Source organism: Hemicordylus capensis, chromosome 6, assembly GCF_027244095.1.
Source record: "Hemicordylus capensis ecotype Gifberg chromosome 6, rHemCap1.1.pri, whole genome shotgun sequence".
Classification (NCBI taxonomy): Eukaryota; Metazoa; Chordata; class Lepidosauria; order Squamata; family Cordylidae; genus Hemicordylus; species Hemicordylus capensis.
In genome coordinates this window covers 44,230,582-44,251,540 of record NC_069662.1, presented here as the reverse complement: position 1 = coordinate 44,251,540, position 20,959 = coordinate 44,230,582, and the positions used below count along the sequence as shown (strand labels likewise).

The 20,959-nt window shown below is 46.0% G+C and overlaps 1 protein-coding gene across 4 annotated transcripts in view; it reads left to right on the top strand.

Moving 5' to 3' along the window:
- The window catches only part of LOC128331647 (signal transducer and activator of transcription 5B), a 68,501-nt gene that overhangs the window by 5,457 nt on the left and 42,085 nt on the right, over positions 1 to 20,959 (top strand). Inside the window, exon 3 of one of the 4 annotated variants that reach the window (XM_053265291.1) lies at positions 13,995 to 14,124. The exons of the other annotated variants lie outside the window; for them this stretch is intronic. The gene's annotated coding sequence lies outside the window, so the exon portion shown is untranslated. The remainder of the gene's footprint in view (positions 1 to 13,994; positions 14,125 to 20,959) is intronic. 4 annotated transcript variants of the gene reach the window in all.

Genomic DNA, 20,959 nt, shown 5'->3' with positions numbered 1-20,959 from the left:
CTCATGTCATTTTTGTCCTCCCTCACCATGAGTTCTGTTTTGTGCTTTGCCCAGGTGCATGTAGCTTCGCTGAAGTTAAATTTTCCCCAAACGGGGATCTTGATCCCCTAGAAGGAGGCAGCCTGATGGATGAACAGGGATGTGATTGTGTGTGTGTATGTATGTGTCTGTGTGTGTGCACAGAGTAGTAGTTGTGTGGGACTGTTGTAGCTTTCTGCTCTTTCTGCTACATCACATATGTGGATGAGCTGAACTGAACTAGCTTTCTGTAAGAAATTGGGTCAATTGTTTTTGATAGCAAAGTATACCATATCTACAGAATTGTTCCCATCTATACATCTGTTGATCCCTTCCAAAGGAATTCTAATAATTAGAAATGTGCAGACAAAGTTGTGGCTAGTTTGTTCAAACAACTACATGAAATTCAGCCCTCTATCTCTAAACAGCCTTTGGTTTTCCTACCCACATGGCTTCTTAGTTTTATCTCTAAGGGCCAAACTGTGCATTATGTTAAGCGTGAGTTTGAGGCTGCTCTGCTTGGTCTTTTCAATAACGAATAATGGCAGCAATGTGTGTTGTGAGGCAGTGATCAGTATTGAGACCATAGCCTGGGGAGATGAGGGAACGCTTTGCCCCACCAGGGTCTTGATCTGGATCAGGCTCCCTCACAGCTGCTGTTTCCCTCTGGGGAAAATAGCAGTTGCAAGGGGGGTGCGCAGATAAGGACTGCTATGGGGCAAAGAGTTAAAGCCCACACAACAGCCCAATCCTGCTTTTACTCTCTTCTGGCTTAAGTTATAAACCAGTTCTAGTAAAAACTAATCTACCTACTTTCCTTTCACTATCCCTACAACTGGACTAAATTTGGTCCAAATCGGTTAGACAGTTCACAAGTTAGTCCATTGCACCTCAAACATTCATACATCTGCCATCTTGAATTGGGGTGGATGACATCATCACAAACTATGGGTTCGAGGTGTCCCTATGTATCCCTACAACTGTACCAAATTTGATCCAAATTGGTTCCCACTTACACCTCAAATGTTCATGTGTCCGCCATCTTGAATCAGGGTGGATCACATCATTATAAACTACGCCCTTGAGCCGTCTTTATGTGTCCCTACACCTGTAGCAAATTGGTTTAAATTGGTTAGGCGGTTCACAGGTTAGCTGAATTGCACCTCAAATGTTCTTGCATCCGCCATCTTGAATTGAGGTGGATGACATCATCGAAAACCACACTGTTGAGGTGTCCCTGTGTGTCACTCACTACAACTGTAGCAAATTTAGTTCAAATCAGTTCGGTCCACAAGTAAGCCCAATTGTTCTTTAAACATTAACGCATTTGCCATCTTGAATTGGGATGGGTGACATCATTACAAACCACACCATTGAGGCATCCCTATGTGTTCCTACAGCTGTAGCAAATTTGGTTCAAATCAGTTAGGCGGTCCACAAGTCAGTCCACCTCTGGCTCAAAGGTTTACGTGTCCGCCACCTTGAACTGTGGTGGATGCCGTTGAGGTGTCCCTATGTGTACCTACAACGGTACCTAATTTGGTTCATATTGGTCCAGGCATTGTGAAGTTGATTGTGGGGGACGGACTCATGGGCACACGGATGGACACACACAGAGAATGCTGGGTGATCTGATAAGCCTACTGGAAACTAGACTAAAAGTGTGCCCTGAGAGGAAGGCAAGAAAGGAGGTGCCCAGGCCAGGGGAGAGCATAACATCGGCCCCCAAAGAGACCAGCTCTGGCCTGTCAGGACTCTTGGGGTAGCCCCCACCACCTTCCCACAAGTACTGAAAGACCAGTGTGCCCTGAGAGGAAGGCAAGAAAGGAGGCACCCAGGCCAGGGAGCTCTTGTCCTCAGCTCCTGAAAAGACCAACAGCCTAAGACAAAGTTTTATTACACTTCTGTAATTTGCTTCTTTTAATATTTTAAACCGCTCTGGGTGCCTTTGTCAAGGCAGAAAGGCGGTATAAAAATGTAGCAAATAAATAAAAGACAAGCATGTCAGCCCCAATCACATGCTTGATATAACATGTGGTTCGGCCCTAAAATTCCAAGTTCCTTTGCCCATCCATTCCCTTTCTGTCCAATATTTGTTTATGTATTGTTAAATTAATATACCGCCTTTCATTAAAACAATCACAAGACGGTTCACACAAAAATTAAAACAAGACTATAACAATTACACAATTAAAATATAAGCTAAAATATAAAAACATAGGTCTAACTAAAAATATTTAAAATACAAGCATAAAATAACCATACAAAATACAAAGAAGCAGCCGTAGAGACAATCATTTAAAAGCCTGGGTAAAAAGCCAAGATTTAAAATGCTTTCTAAAAACTGTGATGGAGATTGAGGAGCAAATAGCCACCGGGAGAGCATTCCAGAGTCTGTGGGCAGCAACAGAGAAGGCCCTGTCCCGCATGCACGACAGCCAAGCCTCCCTCGGTGCTGTCACCCAGAGCAGAGCCCCCTCAGATGACCTCGTTAAGCGGGCAGCAACCCTTGGGAGCAGGAGGTCCCTCAAGTATCCCAGGCCCAAACCGTTAAGGGCTTTAAAGGTCAAAACCAGGACCTTGAATTGGACCTGGAAACAAACTGGTTACCAGTGCAGCTCTTTCAAAATGGATGTGATGCGATCCCAGCAGGCAGCTCCAGATAAAATCCTAGCTGCCGCATTTTGCACTAGCTGCAGTTTCCGAATATTCTTCAAGGGCAGGCCTACGTAGAGCGTGTTACAGTAATCCAGCCATGATATGACTAAGGCATGGGTAACTGTGGCCAGATCTGCCTTCTTGAGAAAGGGATGCAGCTGGCGCATTAGCCGAAGTCATGCACAGGCAGCCCTGGCCACCGCCTCCACCTGAACTTCCAAAAGCAAAGCCGGGTCCAGCAATACCCCCAAGCTGCGTGCTTACTCCTTCAAGCGGAGTGCAACCCCATCCAGAACCGGTAGAATCTCCTCATCCCAATGTGCTCTCTTACTGACCAACATTACCTCCGTCTTGTCCGGATTCAGTCTTAATTTATTAGCCTGCCTCCAGCCCCCGATTCAGGACATCCACTGCCTCCCTAGGATCAGGTGACAAGGAGAGATAGAGCTGAGTGTCTTCTGCATATTTCTGACAACTCAGTCCAAGTCTCCGGATGACCTCTCTCAGCAGTTTCAGGTAGATGTTAAACAGCATGGGGGACAAAACCGAACCCTGAGGAACCCTGTAGGCCAGTGGCCACGGAGCTGAGCAGTAGTCCCCCAGGACCACCTTCTGGACCCTCCCCCAAGCTTCTCCTATCCCTAGGCCTTTTTACTTGTTTGATTATTTAAAGTTTATTTCATTTTATATAACTATGAGCTCATTAAAATATCCTCATTTGGCTGAAAAGACATTCACAGTGAAAATACTTGCAGAATTTAGGAACATAGGCAGCTGCCTAATACCGAGTAAGACCATTGGTCCATCTAGCTCATCTACACAGACTGGCAGTGGCTTCTCCAAAGTTGCAGTCAGGAGTTTCTGTCAGCCCTATCTTGGAGATGCCAGGGAGGGAACTTGGAACCTTCTGTATGCAAGCATGCAGATGCTCTTCCCAGAGCAACCCCATTCCCCTAAGGGGAATATCTTATAGTATTCACATATGGTCTCCCATTCAAATGCAACCAAGGTGGACCCTGCTTAATGAAGGGAACAATTCATGCTTGCTGCCAAAATACCAGCTCTTTGGAGAAATGTACTTTACTTCGCCAAAACGATTAAACCGTTCCCAGTACTGGAGAAATCTATTGTCTCTTTCTTCCTCCTTATAATCTTCTTCCTAAGTATTTTCTATCTGTCTCCTCTTTCCTATGGGCATTGGTCTCCACTTACGCACACATCTGCTAAAAATCCAAATGACAATGATCATGAAGCCATATTTATGACACTGGCTCATAAACTCAAGAATCACAAGCCAGTCATGCTGAGTCAGCCACCTGATAACACGGTTCACGTGGAACCTGAACGAAAACCTGCCATGACTTGTTGGTGCTAGCTCACAGTTTGTCTTTGGGGAGGGAACTAGGAGAAACTTGACACTTTTGATGAAACAAGGTGAAGGTCCTGGTTTCAGTGGGACACAACTCAAGGGGTAGCAAATCTCAATATTCTCTCCCCAGCCGTAACAGTTGTCAGGGACTTCTAGAAGAATGTTTTTCAACCTTTCTACCTTTGAGAGTTCCCTTTCACATCTTCTTATTGAGGACCCCTTGTGAAATTTTTGAGAAACTCCAGAGTTGCTTGGAATGATGGTCCAGTCTTCTTCAGTGGTTACTCTTTCTTCAACCTTTTCAGACTCCAATCTTCAGTATGACACCAATTTTTAACTATACATGACTGTTGATTTAGGGTAACCAAATGCAAGAAGAACAGGGGTCCTGCACATGCAGCTAACCATGCAGGAATGAGAAAAGCTGCATTTGTGGAATTCCCCTCTTCTACACAACTGTTGAAGTTAAATGAAACATGTCCTCCTTTGCATTTGGTCTTCTTCTTTGTTTTCTTCATAAAACTTTAAACAACAAAAAGATGGCAGTGATGCGCTGCTGCAACTCACTTTTTGTTCAGGCTCACAGCCACCAACCACTACAAGCTCGGCTCAAGTAGGTCAAAATGAAGAGCGTTGTGGAAAGGAGAAGGGTGTGGCACTGTGACGTTTGTGTCAAGAGCTATATCGCTGTCCTTCCTTGCCAGTTCCCTGCTTGTTACATCCTCTGTAAGCTTACATCCCATTCCACTAAGATGGAAATGGAAGTGCAGAAGTTGAGAACTGGAGAACATTGTTCTTACATTAAAATGGACGTTTGGGTAGTAGCAGCTTGGCTAATAGCAGCTCTGGTGTGGGTGGGTGTCATTCTCATCTGTCTTTGTTGAACTTGGTTCAGAATATATGAATTTGCAGAAGCTCATATTGCAGAGACACTGATATTGATTCCAGCCCTCTTGTTACTACTTCATTGATACCTTGCGTATCTCAGAGGCAGTCTGCTTCTGAAGGTCACAGAGATTGTCTGGTGAAGGTAGGAGAATTTTGTTTGTCTCATTTGTATGGTTTTGCGGCTTGCTTGATCCAAGAATATATTTTACGGCCTCTCGTACCTGTGGTTCATTACGGTCAGGGCAGTGTATTCTGCGCTTCTATGACCAGGCTGCGTGTCACTGAATGGTATCTGCCTTGGACACAGAATTCAGCATCCTGAGAATGGGCTGTAACTAGTGAAATCTTAGAAGCCCAAGAAGCAGGATTTCCTGTGGTCAAGCGAAGTGTTTTTGTGTCTTCTGTAGCTCCTTGTTCCTCTCCAGGACTAGTAGAATAGAATACAAAACCATGTTTTAAATGCAGATTTAGATGTTTTAAATACATAGCCTGCCTAGAATACGACTGTTATAGGCAGATTTAGGGTGTGTGTGCATGGATAAGATCTTCAGACTCCTGCCTCAGGACAGTGGGTTGTTTCTCAATGTCTTTGATAAGGTCATCCTTACTGGGTTCTCAGAAAATGCTTTCATTTGTAAGCAAACCTAAAAGACTCTGAATTTCTTGCATCTGCAAGGGCTTAACATAGGATGTTGGTCTCTTCAAGATGTATTTTGTTCTGTTTTTGTTTTTGACCAGAATTCAGCATACAACCAGGATGTGGCTTAGGTCTTCTAGGACTCTGTCTTCTTCACAGTTTGTCACAGTAACACCTGAAATTCCACTCCTGGAATATTTGTTGAGGCTTTATGGTACATTATTTGCAAGAAAAGCATCAAACAATACCCAACCCATCAAGTCATACTGCCTTAAATCTGTAGTCTACAAATTCACAAGTGTGAGATACTAGTCCCCTGTAGAACTTGCATGCTGACAGTCCCAGGTTCAATCCCTGGCAGCATCTCCAGATAGAAGAGATTCCTGCCTGAAATCATGGAGAGCCATTGCAGGTCAGTGTAGACAATACTGAGCTAGATGAACCAATGTTCTGATTCAGAATCAGGCAGCTTCCTATGTTCCTAAGACAGGGAGAAAGGAACATTGGTCTTACCCATGAAGGGTCCTTTTTCCCTGTAGCTGGAGCTCATCAGCAATGGGGATCAGTCACTGAGCATGCTCGAGACAGGCTGGAAATAGTTGGAAGTCTATTCCTCTCACCAGGTGGCGCCATCCCCAGTTCCGGGACTGGAGCGAAGAGTGTCACCCAAGTTGATACAGCGCTAAAGGATATAAAGACCCAGGAATGACTGTGTTAGAAAAGTATAGAAGGAAAAACTCGGAAGGTTACAGAAAAACATAGAGGGAAGGCAGAAACTATGAACGCTGAGAAATGCCTCCACTCAAAAACAGAATGTATACCCTTCCTAACTATGTACTTAAAGGAGATGGAGAGACTTGCAGATTAAACATCCGGGAGGGTCTGATGAGCTCCAGCTACAGGGAAAAAGGACCCTTCACGGGTAAGACCAATGTTCCTTTCCCCCCTGTGTGGAGCTCATCAGCAATGGGAGATGTCTAAGCAGTAGTCCCGAAGAAGAGGTTGGGAGTGGATGTTTCAGACAACCAGTTGTAGTGCCCTACAGCCAAAGGCCGCTTGAGATGATGCGAAGGAAGTGATCTTGTAGTGATGGATGAAAGGCATGGCTGAAGCCCACGTAGCTGCCCTGCAGATGTCGGCCAAGGGGGCCTGTGTGGAAAAGGCCACAGACGCTGCTGCGCTGTGGGTGGAATGAGCTGTGATTCCCGATGGCGGAACCGATCCTTGGGACTTGTAGGCAAGTCTTATGCAAGTTCTAATCCAGGCTGCCAACATGGATTTAAAAACCTTCTGGCCCACAGTACGGGGTTAGAAGGAAACGAAGAGTGCATCCGACACCCTAGAGTCCTTAGTGCATCGAATATAAATACATAAGGCATGGTGGACGTCCAGCTTGTGCCAGAGCTTTTCCTTGTGGTGGGAAGGATTAGGGCAGAAGGAGGGCAGGATGACCTCCTGGAAATGGTGAAACACAGTGTTGACCTTAGGCAAAAAGGTTTTGTCCAATCTCAGGATAGCCATGTCCAGTTGAAAAATGCACAACTCTTTCTGGACCAAGAGAACTCAGAGCTCCAAAACCCTGCGGGCGGAGGTGATGGCCACCAGGAAAAGGGTCTTATATGCAAAAATTCTCAACGGTACGGAACGCAGAGGTTCAAATGGAGGAGACGTGAGGGCATGTAAGACTTTATTAAGATTCCATGAGGGAAAATGATGAATTGGAGGGGGAGCCAAATTGGATGCCACCCTTAGGAAATAAGATATGTAAGGATGCAGAGATTGGGTACCAGGGTCCGAAATGTCCAAGACTGAAGTCAGAGCTGAGGCTTGTTTTCTCAAGGTAGATGGCTTAGGTCGTAGCTCTAAGCCCGATTGAAGGAACGCTAGGACCTCAGGAACCCCAGCTGAGGCCGGACTAATGTCATTTCTGTGGGACCATCTGGAGAAAGCTGCCCAAGTGGCTTGGTAGATATGCTGGGTAACTGTGCGGCGAGAAGCAATGATGGCGTCTAGAACCTGTTGCGAATATTCTTCCTTTCTTAATTTTTTCACGCTCAACTTCCAGATGCAGAGTTGGAGCCACGTGGGATCTGGGTGCCATATGGGCCCATGTGGCAGGAGGTCCGGGCAAGATGGAAGGCGCCAGGGAGGTTGTACTGAGAGGTTGCCCAGGTCCGTGAACCAGGCTTGTCGAGGTCGAGGGGCCTGAGGAAGAAGGGAAAACATTTTGATCTAGTTCAGAAAATTGAGGAATGTCTGCAGGAGAGACATCATTGGTAGCCCACTTAGCCTTAGGAGAACATCTGAAGTCTGCTGATGAAAAAAGGCACGGGGATATAGGTACCGCTGGAGTGGTTTCCTCCTCCGGACAGTTCTCCCTCTTCCTTATCTGATTCTTTAAGACCCAAAGGCACAGAGGAATCAGGATCAGAGGCAGGTTCAAGGTGGAAGGGGAGGAAGGTTCGGGGGAGCGGGGTGCAGGTATTGAATGGATGGTTGGGTATGAGCAGTCAGAATGGGTAGCATCGCTGGAACAGCAGGGATAGCCGGCTGAACCGGAATTCTAGGTACACATGGGCGTTTAGGGCCCTTGAGCTTAGCCTCCTCCCCCGAAGAGGACAATGGACGGTGTCTCTTGTTTTTTACAGTGGTCTTGGGGCAAAGTGCCTTCTCTTCAATAGGGGAATTGCCTCTCTCCTAGGACTAGAGTCTGGAGAAGAGGAGGAGAGGTGTCTATTGGGGCGATGTGGCCTGGCAGGCAAAGTGGGTGCCGATGGGGTGCGGGAGGGAGAGGCTGCTGTGGAGCTTCGGGCTGAGACGGTAGTTGTGGCTGCAGAAGGAGCGACAGGCATTCTCTGTCAAAAAATTCCTTACGCCAATAGGTTACATTGGGCGGGAAGGTACGAGGCGACGGCAGAGTGGAGAGTTAGCCTTGCCGCCGTTAGAGCAGGTGGCAAGGCTAACTGAGCCTGTTCTGGCACAAGGGATCCCTCTGATAGGGAAACTCCCAGCGGTTCTTTGGCATGGGCAAGCTCCAAAATGGAGAACAAAAAGCTGAGCAGATAGAAAAAACATTAAAACTGAAAGTAAAAGGAAGCCAATCGGCCAAATCTTTAAAGTAAAAATTGTTTGAAAATTATTGGCAAAATAACAAAAAGAGACCTAAGGAAAACTCCCTTCCCGCCCTTGCACACTTTAAAGTGGAAAGAGGAGAAAAGAACAGAAATCTCTATAGTAATTAGCAAATCCTGGCAGAACAAAATTTTCAGCGTGCAAGTCTCGAGCAGAAAGGACTGGAACTGGGGATGGCGCCACCTGGTGAGAGGAATAAACTTCCAGCTATTTCCGGCCTGTCTCAAGCATGCTCAGTGACTGATCCCCATTGCTGATAAGCTCCAGCACAGAGGGAAATGGTAATAAACAGTTGGAATAGCAAGAGCAGCACATTATTTCCATGTAGGAAGCCAAAGGCTTTGCGTCTCTGCTGAGACCCTGGAGGGGAGAAAGTACCAGGACTGTGTCCATGCCCATATCTGCAGCACCACACCACTGGGTGTGTGTATCACACCTATCTATAACAAGTAGAAATTTGTATCTAGTGTTAGCCATGTCTCGTTCACTGTATGCTGTGTAGAGCACAGATTCGGCATTATCTTTGCTCTCACTATCTACATTTGGTAGACAACACAGGATTGAAGGAAAAGGTGAATGTCTGATTAATGGGTAGGAGGCGGGGAATATCAATCTGCCTTATCGTGAACCAGATCATTGGTTTATATAGCCCAAGTATTGTTCACACTGACTGGCAGTAGATCTTTAGCAGGAAGTTGCAGGGTTTGAACCAGAGTCCTTATGTATGTAGAGCATGTCTTCTCCTGCCGAAGGCAAGGTGAAAGAGAGGGTGCTCCAGGAAAGATCTTTCTGGGGGAGGAGAAGGTAGACCACTGGACAGACACCAAGAGGTGGCTCAGTGCATAAAAGAGCCATATAGTAGAAGCAATGAAGAGGAGGAAACAAACAGTGCTACGGCTTCCATTTGCCCTGACCAACAATCCTGTGTGGATGCAAGTAGACATCTTAATTCCAAAGATTCTGAAAATCATGGTTAGATTTCTGCTGTAGATATTTTTAAGTTCTCTGCCACTGGAAACATGATTCCTGCTCCTCTGTTGTGTGATGAGAAAATACTTGCCATGTTCTTGCCATGTTCATAAACCAGTTCCTACTGGGGTGGATTACTAGCGCCCTTCGAGATATCCCCTGGTATCCCTGCCCTCACCCAGGATGGGCCCAGTGTCTGAGGGGGAACCGGCTGGTCTGCACATTCCCTCTGCACTGCCAACAACCTTCAGACGCCCCCAGGTAGACCTCTTTACATCCCCTGCCAACCATCTCCTCCCTCGCGTCTTCATGAGGTTCTACTCCCCTCAGGTGGAATCAGCGGACGCCTTAACATCACCGAGGCCAAGGACTCTGCTGCCTCCCCCCCCCCATGGCGATAATCACCAAAGTCCTCCGGAAGATGGTACAAGAACAGGCAGAGGTCATCCTCATTGCTCCCCACTGGCCTCGCAGACCTTGGTTTCCTGACCTTCTTGATCTGTCAGTCAGACCCCCTTGGCAACTCCCCAGTTGCCCAGATATGCTCTCCCAAGGTCCTCTTCTCCATCCAGACCCAGGGTGGCTACAGCTCTTCACCTGGAGATTGAACACGCAAAATTAGCCTCCAAGGGCTATACCAAGCCGGTACAAAGCACCATCTTGGCCTCTCGAAGACACTCCACAAGCAGAGTCTACCAGGCTACCTGGGCTTCTTTTCTCCGCTGGTCACACGCCAATCACAAGGATCCATTGTTTGCTGGCGTTCCAGAAGTGCTCACCTTCCTTCAAGCTGGTTTGGACCTATGTCTTCAACCCAATACTTTGCGCCGTCAAGCTTCAGTACTTACATCAGTACTAGACATCTCCCTCATTTCTACGGGCACCTCTTCTCTCCACCCACATATTTCATGGTTTCTTAGGGGAGCAGCCAACATAGCACCTCCTCCAGTTCAGCGTTTCCCATCCTGGAACTTTAACAAAGTTTTGAACGCTCTCTGACCAAGTCCCCTTTCGAACCTCTCTCTTCTATCCCCCTGAAGACCTTATCCTTCAAGGTGCTATTCCTTGTAGACATTACATCCACTGGTAGGGTGTCCAAGCTAGGTGCTCTCTCCATACATAAGAATTGTGTACTTTCCACTTCCATTCCTTTAACCTTAGATTTGATCCTACCTTCCTCCCTAAGATCAACTCTACCTTTCATAGGTCACAGAAGATTGTTATCCCTTCCTTTTGCCCTTCACCATCCCACCCCAGAGAAAGACTCTGGCATAACCTCAACGTGCGCAGGGCTGTACACATTTACGTTAGACGCACCAAGGACCTTTGCAAGTCTGACTCCTTTTTTGTTTTGTTTCATCCACCTACCCTGGGCAACAGGGTCTCCAAGGCCACCCTCTCGAGTTTGATCAAGTCCTGCGTCCTCCTCACCTACAAGTCACTTAACCTTCCTCTGCCGGGAGGTATAACCGTGTATTCCACCAGAAGTGCGGCCACATCTGTGGCTTTCTACACACACACACACACACACACAATTTTCAGAGATTTGCCAAGCAGCCACATGATTCTCGATTTCTCCATTCATCCAACACTACAAGATCTCCTTCTCTACCCACCAGGCCGCCTTCAGCCACACGGTCCTTCAACATCCTTCCCTCCCTGTATACTCTTCTTAGCTTGGGCAAGTCCCTCTCTGATGAGCTCCAACACAGGGGGAAAAGGAGCATTGGCTTATCATGTAGGGTTCTTTTTCCTTGTGTTCGGAGCTCATCAGCCCTACCCGGATGTATAGCCTGCATTTGCTTTCCGCTTGGGAGGGAACATACGAACACACATACTTGTTTGTTCTCGTTTTCACCTCTTTTATGGGGGAGACTGCTCTCAGGGTCACAGTGTTTAGGTCTGTTTTCTCTTCTTATTCCTTTTCGGTGTACATATATCTCTCCCACTTGTTTTTACTTCAGATGCTGTGTTTTCTCTTTTCCCTGTCTGTCCAAGCTGTTTCCTTAATACAGATCTACCTAACTCAGCTCTCTCCAATTGACTTTCCACACTCATTGCCAACTGGGGTTGGGAGGTGGCTTCCAGCAGGAATTTATTTATTTATTTGATTGATTGATTTCTATACTGCCCTTCCAAAAATGGCTCAGGGCGGTTTACACAGAGAAATAACAAATAAATAAGATGGATCCCTTTCCCCAAAGGGCTCATAGTCTAAAAAGAAACATGATAGATACCAGCAACCGTCACTGGAGGTACTGTCCTGGGGTGGATTATGTCATATGATTATGTCATGTGATCCAGTCCAGTCTTGAGCATGCTCAGTGCACAACCTTCTCTGATAAGCGCCGAACACGGAAAAAGAACCCTTCACAGGAAGCCAATGTTCCTTTTTATGAAGATGGGGACTAGAAGAAATAAACAGAATCACTAGAGGATTGAGATGAGTGACAAAGTGACCCTTCCCTGTTCTGGAAGGAAAACTTCACACAGAGCCTAGGAACAGAGGAGGCTGTGTGCTGTTGGTGTGAAGGGCTGAATTTAGAAAAAAAAAATGCAATGGGAATAAGCCTTTCTGCAGTCTCTTGTGGATACCTTCCAGAAATATATAATAGATGCTCACATCTATTTTTTAATTTGTTGTAGAAATCTTGGTTTGTTTTGTTCTTTTGTTACAGTGTTGACGTTAAATATGTTTAATGCAGAGGTTCTCAAATTTGGCTCTCCAGATGTTGGAATACAACTTTTATCATTCCCAACCACAGTGGCCAAGGCTGGGGGATGATGAGAGTTGTATTCCAGCAACATTTGGGGACTCAAGTTTGAGAATCCCTGCTTTAATGCATTTTCATGCTGTAAATACTTGGTCATTTTTAACCAAAATTTCACTTTGTGCAGTTTAAGGATGAAGTGCAGCGTAATTGGGTGAGAAGCAACATGCAAGTTGTTGTTTTTTCTATCTGTGTTGGAAGACAGTGTTGGAAGAATCTAGGCTGCTAATACTTGAAGCTTCAAAAGCCCATCTCCAGCAGTGTTCCCTCTAACAGAGATTCCCAGATGTTGTTCACTACAACTCCCAGCATCCCCAGCTTCAATGGCATTTGGCTGGGAATTATGGGAGTTGTAGTCAACAATGTCTGGGAACCCCTGTTAGAGGGAACATTGATCTCCAGCTATTGCCTAGCTACCAGCATGAGCAAAAGGCAGGGTGGTTGGAGAGCACAAAAAAGGATAGTGTGTGTGGGTGCTGGTTTGAGCCTGTGACCTGTTATTTCCCAGCACTAAATCATAGCTACACAGATGAATTTCTGTGGGAAATTGAGTGAGCCACTTTATTCCAAATTGTTCCATGGAGAGGCCGTCTACCTCTTGATTTGGAGCTATTGATCTTTGCTATTCTTTCTAGAAATATGAAGGTTTGTTGCCTGTGAGGTAACCCCTTATTCTGACACACCAGTAGTTCCTTCACACTCATTTAGCTGGGGGTGGGGGTGGAGGTTCCATTCTGAGACCAAATAACCTAGTGGAATGGTGCATCTTCATGATCTCCCAGGTTTGGTTGTCACATTGCTCCACGACAAAGGTTGTTGGTGCACAAAATTCATGGTTTTGCCCTTAATTCTCCAATAACTGTCTTTGCTCAGGGTGATTAGTGAAGTGTGTGTGTGCGAGGAAGATGTTCCCGTCTATGTCTGGGGTTTGGCTATCGTTGTCATGGTGTAGGTGGGAGGGAGTTTCTGGTAACTGAGCTTTACTCAGTCCATTTGACTCAGTGACTTCCGAGCTAAGCAGAAGTTCCTTGTATTCTGACTTGTGATTTTCTAGTGCCCCCAAAGAGGTCTGCGCGTTGTGTTGAAACCAAACACAGAAAAAAGAAAATTATGAGAAAATGAGTCATTTAAAGCCTTTATTACAGAAATTCCTCTTAGACTGTATGTAGGATAAGAAGCAACACTAGCTGACTTGTAGTTTGTTTTCCAGCTTTACTAATAGTGAAAGTGTTATATTTGTGGCATTTTTTGTTTTGTTTATTATCTCTTCAGTTTTTGAAGATGAACAATATTGAGCCTTCAGTTTTTTGGTTCTTTCACTTTTCATTCCTTCGCGATACATGGTTTCCCCCAGTCCTTTTCTAGCCCTTGCAGAAAGAAGAAAGCAATTGACCTGCATGCAAGCACATTTGGGGGTTCTGGAGGGGAATGCTGCTTGGCAAGAAAGTAGGCTGTGCAGAGTGCTCTTAAGAAACGTTTGCCTGTGCCAGGGCAGTCACAAACATCTGTCAGTGATAGAAGGCCCGTTGCCTTTAACTGTTCCTCCCTGCAGTGCTGTGAAGTGTTGGGGGTGGCTCTTTGCAAGCACCACTTCCTGGATGATATGGCTGGGCTTGAGTTGCTGATAAAGCAGGATTCCCCCATCTGACTGGCCCAGGCAGTGGAACAACAGTGGAACAACGGCAAGTGCCCTCTGTTAGCTTGCAAAACTCCAAAGCACTGCTTAATCTGCTACCTTTGCTGCGTGTTTCCCCCAGTTGTGTGCATAGCCTACTGGTGACGTGTGTGCGTTTGACAAGTAGGTCAGTTTCCCAACTCCATGCTAACAGTTTGTCACTCTGCAGTGTTGTAATCTATCTGTAACATGCTCCCGGATTGGTATTGGCTTATACGATTGTTGGTAAGTTGGCACATTTTCTTTCTTTCTTTCTTTCTTTCTTTCTTTCTTTCTTTCCGTCCTGTTAATGGTCTGCGTGTAATACTTCAGTTCTTGCTTGTGGCAAAGCTGCCTCTGTGAACTCTTGCAACATCAGATGTAGAGTGTTTGTTTTATTTTAAAAATAAAACTGGATGCATTGCTTTCATGTTTGGTGTCCTATTGTTGATTTGGAGAGCTGGACATTTTGCATGGTTGCCCAGTGATATCTGTTGGATGGCACAGGGAAAGCCAATGAAATGTTTTCCTATTTTTGTATCTTGCACAAACAAGCACCATACTCTAAAGCAATTCAGAATTGCTCTGCTGTTTTTGAAAATTAAATAAAGCCATGACCTTCCCCGACTGCCAGGCTTGCGTGTTTGTGACGTCTCTGGCTGCAGGCGGGTGTGCTCATTATGTTCCCTTTTTGTATCCTCCATCATCAGCACTCCTTTTGTGCTCACAAAAACAGTAAAGAGTGCTTTCAGTTAGCAGCAAATGTCACCCTTCATTTGAGGCGCTGTGTTTTGTGGTCTTGAATTTGTGGAAAAGGAGAGCCCTTTTCCTCTTGCACAAGAAATTGAGAAGCTTGATGGGCACAAAGGGGGGGCGGCTGGTTTGGATAAGTTTGACGGCTGTTTCTTCTGTCTCAAAGCCTGTCCGAATGAACTCTTCTCCCTCTACCCCCCAGTGGCTGAAAATAGATGTGTTATGAGTTGGTTTTTGTAATGCATGAAAATGTTCAGCCTGCAGGGCAAACGACAATTACCAAGGGGGTCTGTTCACATGGCAGCTGTAGTGTTCAAGCAGAAGAATAGGAAAGGTTACTGGGGAAAGTCAGAGGCCTCCCTTCCCCCACCCGCACCCGGGACACTCCCACACACAGAGCAGGATGCTGCCCTCTAGACTACACAAGCCACATACTGGTTGTGCAATTATTCCTGTCAGTTGGGTGGAAGGAGGGGCGGGGTGGGGTGGAGTGGGGGGTCAGAACAACATTTGCCTGTATTACATTGCTAGGACCAGGCATACTGAAAACAAGTTGCTCCCCTCCTCCTTAGGGTCATGGATGGCAGATTACTTTGATAGAACAGTTCAAGAGACAGAGAGGCAGACAGACTCCATTGTACATCTGACTTGTGATTTTCCTTCCTTCCACATATTTTTATACCGCCCAAAATTTACATCTCTGGGCAGTTTCCAACAAAACAAAATAAATGACAACAAAGAGTTAAAACAAATAACAGTTTTTTGTTTTTTTTAAACATTAGTTAAAACAAATGACTGCAAAAAAGTTAAAACATTACAACAATTTAAAATTTTGTTAAAACGATTAAAACAGTATTTAATTAAAAGCCTGGGTATTTGCAGTACTGTATAGAATATGGAAACTGTCTTTTATAAATGTGTACATCCACAAGTTCTAGTGTGTGCGTATGCTAAATTATTTTTGCGAGAACAGTTGTGCTGTTCCCCAAGCACTCTTAGTATATCCATGTTAGGTCCATGTGTTTATTTTCAGTGACAACAGTACAATATCCCAACTGTACATAATTGATTTGACACCAAGGGTAAGTGGAGGTTAACCTGCTGTGCCTTTGTCTGCAAGAAGGCAGCAATGACCATAGTTGGGAGAAATGTTTGCTAAAAAAGAGATACATAGATAATTCCTTCCCCTCATTCCTCCCCATTTCCCATCCCCCATTTTTCAGTTTCACTTTTCATTGACATTTATTGGATTTTTTCTTGACTTGCCATGGTATATGCCTGCTTGATCACGGCCTTTATCCTGAATTCTTGGTGTGATACTGACTCTGGAGGGAGGGGAGGGGGTTGTGAGTCAAGCGTTGTACAACTCAAATCACTGTGAGAGCCACTTTTACATGTTTATTAACTCAAGAGGGCCATGTTGCGATCTTAATAGCGGTAAAGCAGTTTTGTTACAGTGTTAACTGTGTTTTCTTTTTAACATTCTCTATTAAGCTCCCTTTTATCCCTGGGCCCCATGGAGGAGTGTGCTTCTTTCCTTCTGCACCACAGTTTCTCTCTCTCTCTCTCTCTCTCTCTCTCTCTCTCTACTCCAGGGTATATGCTCTGTTCTTCCTCTGAAGCCATAGCATATGTTCTGCACCAACACAGTTCATTGCCCCATCTCTATTACTCCTCTCTTTTTCTGTTCCACCACCCACAGAACTCTCTGTAACCTTGTCTTTGTTACTTTCCCTTTTTCCTCTGCAACTCACTGCATTCTCTCTCTCTCTTTTTCCTTCACCACCTCAGATCTTTTAATTTTTTTGAGCTACTCTCTCCTCCTCCTTCCTCATCTCACAGCATTCCCCCTCCCTGCCCCTCTGCAACACAATAGGTCTCTCTTCACTCAACTCAGATACTCCCCCCCCCACACACACTTTCCTCAGCCAGCTCTCTGCACTTCCATGGCCTCTTTTTCTTTCTTTTTCAGTCTCTTCAATCTGTTTCTCTCCCCACCTCCCTGCCTGCATTCTAGTCTTCCTAGCACAAAAGGCATCTCAGACACAGGTGGGCCATGCAGCATTTGCAACAGCTGGAAAAACTGGAGCTTTCCCAGACAGTAGGCTTTGCAGCAGGTTGTCTGTGAGCTTCTACTGCAAGTTGGAAGTGGCCCCCCAAAAAACGATGCAAAAAGTTGATTTTGTTTTAAACCCCAGATATAAATCCGGCGATAGCTTGCACAGACTTTATTCCAGAGGAGATGTGAACAAAAAGCCGGGTGTGAAAAACTTCCTGGTGCCTACCTTTGAAGAGAAGGACTGATGCAGATGTAGTGGTGCAAGCATTTTTATTTCACCCATACCTCAGTTTTTGGTAGTGATAAATTGGGATCTTAGCCCCCACTCATTGCATTGTTGGTGTTGGAGCTGTTACAGTGTGGACTGAAGCTTCCTATGCTACTAGGATAATGTGGGAAGCTCTGGTCTGCATGGATGGCGCTCGCGCTGCAGCTCCTAACTGGCTTATTAGTTGGGAAATTGGGGCCAAGTTTGGAATAGTTAGGAACTGCAGTGTGGCTTCTCCCATGTGGCCTAGGCCGTGTCATGTTATCCCACTGACATGTGAAGAAACTGCACTGTAGCAACTCCCTAACTGCTGCGTGGAATAACACAAAGAAACGGCTTTTGGTGTTCCCACAAAGAAATGGGAAAGGGCCACAATTAGCGGGTATTTGAAATTTCCCCAGAGGGCCACAAATAGTCACAAATAGCCCTGATGCCTTTGGTGGGTACCTCACTATGGCAAGTAGGTTATCTGATTTGCTTGTCATGAGCAAAAAGTTGAAATGTTGCACACTTCCGTGCAACCTACATTGATCAAATTGGCTTGAACTATATGTAGGAAAGCCACCTTGAAGCATAAACCAAGGACCATGCAAGGAATGACAAGAACTGAGGATGATCTGGAAGAGTTGGTGTGGCATAGTGTCTAAGAAACTGAGCTATAAATAATAATACTTAGCATTTGAATAGCACTTTCAAGTAGATGGTTGGGGTGTTGAGTCTGAGAGGGAGTGGTTCAAATTTCACTTCTGCCCTGAACTTACTAGGTGGCATTAAGCAAGTTATGCCCTCTCAGCCTTTGCCCCTTCAATATGGGAATAATATACTCACTCTTCAAAGCTATTGCAAGGATTACAAGGAGATAATTGCATGTAAAACACCTTGAACATTCAAAAGTGCTATACATATGCTAAGTACACAAAACACAGCTTAAAACACTTATGGCAGGACTGCAACTCCCATAATGTCCAGCCATAGTGGCCAATAGTCAGGAATGATGGAAGCTGTAGCCCAATAACAGCTGGAGGTTGTGCAGCTGTGACCTATAGGATAGTTGAGCAAGGAAGCGGAGTGTGGGGTTTTTTTAGCCAATAAAACCAGTTATGAAAGAATGCCAGCAGAGGAGGGTGTGCTTCCCAGTGTATTGTGATGGAGTGTTGCATGTATGACTATCTGCCTGAGGGGCAGAAGTTGTGGGTGTTCTCGCTGTGCAAAGAGCGCCTGGTCCCAAAGAATAAATTCATTCCCTTGAAGCCAAGGTGGCTGACCTGGAGAAGCTCAGGGAGGCAAAGAGGTTTGTAGATGAGACCCTTAGGGGTGTGATAGAGACATCCCACTCCCAGGCTGACAGCTCCTCTGTTGTCATGGAAAATGAAGGTCTCGGGGAAGGAGAACATTAGGAAGAAGGGAATGCTCCCATAGAAGAGACATCTTCCTTGGGTGATGCGCCTATATCCTCTAGCACAGAGGATACTCCTCTGGGGGTTGGGGGCCTCCTAGTAGTGGGTGATTCAATAATTGAGGCATAGAGAGATGGGTTTGTGACCCACGTGTAGACCACATGGTGTTGACTGCACACCTACCTCGTATGAAGGTTGCAGATGTCACACAGTGTCTAGATAGGCTGTTAGGCAGTGCTGGGGAGGAGTCAGCTGTCATGGTGCACATCAGCACCAACTATGTTGGGAAATGCAGCCGTGAAGTCCCGGAAGCCAAATTTAGGCTGCTAGGTAGCATATTGAAGTCCAGGGCCCCCAAGGTAGTGTTTTTCTGTTCTACATGCAGGGCCAGCGAGACAGGTGGAGCTGAGGGGTCTCGATGCATGGATGAGATGGTGGTGCCGGGAGGAGGGGTTTAGATTTGTCAGGCACTTGGATGCATTTTGGGGCAAGCAAAGCCTGTGCAAAAAGGATGAGTTCCACTTGAACCAAGATGGAACCAGACTGCTGGCGCTTAACATTAAAAAGGTCACAGGGCAGCTTTTAAAATGATGCCTGAGGGATTGCTGACAGGAACTGGGCAGTATCTAGTTCAGCAGCCAAAATCCCCCAAGGTGCGAGGGTGCAAACTTTTCAGATAAACCAGATGGGGACAGAGCAGAGCCATGAGCAGAGCAGATGAAAGCATGTGACAGCTGGACAATGAGGTCAAATGACAGTAAGGGAGATAGCACATGCCAACGCCAGGTAAGAGACTGGGCCAATTTGAAGTGAGAGGAGGTTCTAAACCAGGGCTGCTCAATTCTGGCCCTCTTGCAGATGTTGGCCTACAATTCCCATAATTGGGCACTGTATTCCTATTGGCCACTGTAGCTGGAGATTATGGGAGTTGTAGTTCAAGAACAGCTGGGTGGGGGCCTGAGTTGAGCAGGCCTGTATCTAAACTGTCTTGAAAAACTAAAAATTAACAAATCTCCAGGGCCGGATTACATCCACACAAGAGTTCTGAAGGAACTGAAAAGTGGAATTGCTCATCTAGCAAAAATATGTAATTTATCCCTACAGTCAGGCTCTCTACAAGAGGACCGGAAAGTAGCTAATGTAACTTCCATTTAAAAAATGGGATCCAGTATCTAGGAAACTGCCATTAAAAAATGGGATCTAGGATCCAGGAAACTGCAGGCCAGTTAGCTTAACTTCTATGCCAGGTAAATTGATGGAAAGCATACTTAAGGACAAAATTGTTAAACATATAGAACAGGCCTTGCTGAAAGAGAAACAGCATGGCTTCTGCAAGGGCAAGTCTTGCCTTTTGGAATTATTTGAGAGTGTCAACAGGCATGTGGATAGAGGTGATCCAGTTGACATAGTATACTTGGACTTTCAAAAAGCTTTTGACAAAGTTCCCCACCAAAGGCTCTTGTAAACTTAGCAGTCAGGGAGCCGGGTCTCACAATCAGTGAGACTTGGTTTGGGGAGCTAAGCAGGGATTGCGGGCTAAGCCCGCTCTCCCTACACATGAGTAGGGCGGGAGCCCCAGGCGGCCAGATTGGCCACCCACGTGATTCCTGGCCCGATGACCTAGCCAGCGGGGCTGGGGAGTTTGGGGGCCGTGCGGCCCTCGGAAGCTCCAGTATGCCCTGCGTGAGCGCGCAGGGCATACTAGAGAGACCCCCGGAGCTGGGAGGCAGCTTTTCGCCTCCCCTCCAGGGGTCTACTCGTGAGTAACCACAGCGTGGAGCCGCACCGCGGCTACTCACAATTTTAAAAAAACCCGGGTTTGTGGAGTGTTCGCTCCGCAAACCCGGTTTTAGGGGTGGGCTACTTGAGCGGGTTACCCTCTCAAGAACCACCAGGCTTGCAACCGAGCCTGGTGGTTCTCACGATTGTAGAAAATCGGGCTAGCGGAGGCTGGCCCGATTTTCTACAATTGTGTGAATAGCCTCATGATATAAGGAGAACAGGTTCATGTGTGGATTGCTAATTGGTTGAAGGATAAGAAACAGAGGGTAGGAATAAATAAACAGTTTTCCCAATGGAGGATGGTAAGAAGTGGGGTCCCCCAGGGATCTGTACTGGGACCAGTGCTCTTTAACTTGTTCATAAATGATCTAGAAGTTGAGGTAAGCAGCGAAATGGCCAGATTTGCAGATGACACTAAACTATTTAGGATAGTGAAATCCAAAACAGATTGTGAGGAGCTCCAAAAGGATCTCTCCAAACTGGGTGAGTAGGCAACAAAATGGCAAATGCTGTTCAATGTAAGCAAGTGTAAAGTGATGCATATTGTGGCAAAAATCCCCAGCTGCACATATACACTAATAGGGTCTGAACTGTCGGTGACTGA